Genomic DNA, 1,612 nt, shown 5'->3' with positions numbered 1-1,612 from the left:
AAAAAAAAAAAAAAAAAAAAAAAAGAAATAGGGTCTTGCTCTGTTGCCCCACACCTGGCTAATTTTTACATCTTTTATTTTATTTTTGTAGAGACAGGGTCTATGTTGAGACTTCATCTCAAAAAAAAAAGGGAAACAAGCAATATATTCACACATGGGATATCAAACATCAGTGAAAGAATGAACTGTGTTCCCACAGCATGGGCACCAGGAGCTGTGAAGAATGTTCGTATCAAGGAAAATTCTAGAAAATTTTCTCTACAAGAGACAGTCTTGCTATGTTTCCCAGGCTGGTCTTGAACACCTCAAGCAATCCTCTGGCGTCCGCCTCCCCAGCCACTAGGATTATGGGCATGAACCACTGCACCTAGCCCAATGTTAGTTTTTAAAAATAACTTACCACCATGAAATAGACACAAATCTACTTTAAAAAGTTAAAATGTGTAAAAACTTACCTATACACTTACAGACCATGCATGCAGTCAGGAGAAATGTAAAGGGATTTAAGGATGAGTGTTAAATCTAACTGTATAAAGTTAACTGTAGGGAGGCCCGGTGGCTCATGCCTGTAATCCCAGCACTTTGGGAGGCCAAGGCAGGTGGATCACCCGAGGTCAGGAGTTTGAGACCATCCTGGCTAACACAGTAGAACCCTGTCTCTACTAAAATACAAAAAAAAATTGGCCAGGTATGTTGGCAGGCACCTGTAATCCCAGATACTTGGGAGGCTGAGGCATGAGAATTGTTTGAACCAGGGAGGCAGAGGTTGCAGTGACCCGAGGTTGCACCATTGCGCTCCAGTCTGGGTGACAGAATAAGACTCTGTCTCAAAACAAACAAACAAAAAACATACACACACACACACACACACACACACACACAAAACTTAACTGTAATACATACTGCGCTACTGTGATAACTTAAAGATGCAATGTTAACTCATAACTATAAAGGTAACTAATACTGTGCTACTGTGATAATTTAAAGATGCAATATTAACTCATAACTATAAAGGTAACTAATAACATACTGCGCTACTGTGATAATTTTGTAGCCTTCTCCTGCTGCTACTTTAGTGAGCCCCAAGTGTTGTGGGTATCCCTTTAAGATGTCATGTGGCAAAGTAAATTATCTAGGCAATGGCTCATGCCTATAATCCCAGCACTTTAGGAGCCTGAGGAAGGAGGATCACTTGAGGTCAGGAGTTTGAAGCCAGCAATTTTTTCTACAAAAGAAAAATTAAAAAATTAGCCAGGCATGATGGCGCATGCTTGTGGTTCTGGCTACCCAGGAGGCTGAAGCAGAGGATCACTTGAGCCTGGAGTTTGAGGCTGCAGTGAGCCATGACTATGCCACTGTACTCCAGCCTGGGCGACAGAGCAAGACTCTGTCTCAAAAACAAGAAACAAACCCGCTGTGCGATGCTGAGTATCTTCATGTGAGAAGTTTGTCTGTCTGATAAGTTATGGACAGCAGTAAAAAGTGATCTATTGGCCAGACACGGTGGTTCAAGCTTGTAATCCCAGCACTTTGGGAGGCTGAGGCGGGTGGATCACAAGGTCAGGAGATCGAGACCATCCTGGCCAAGGTAGTGAAACCCTGTCTCTACTAA

The sequence above is a fragment of the Cebus imitator genome, unplaced genomic scaffold (assembly GCF_001604975.1).
Source record: "Cebus imitator isolate Cc_AM_T3 unplaced genomic scaffold, Cebus_imitator-1.0 Scaffold441, whole genome shotgun sequence".
NCBI lineage: Eukaryota > Metazoa > Chordata > Mammalia > Primates > Cebidae > Cebus > Cebus imitator.
Note: the sequence above shows the minus strand (reverse complement) of the source record.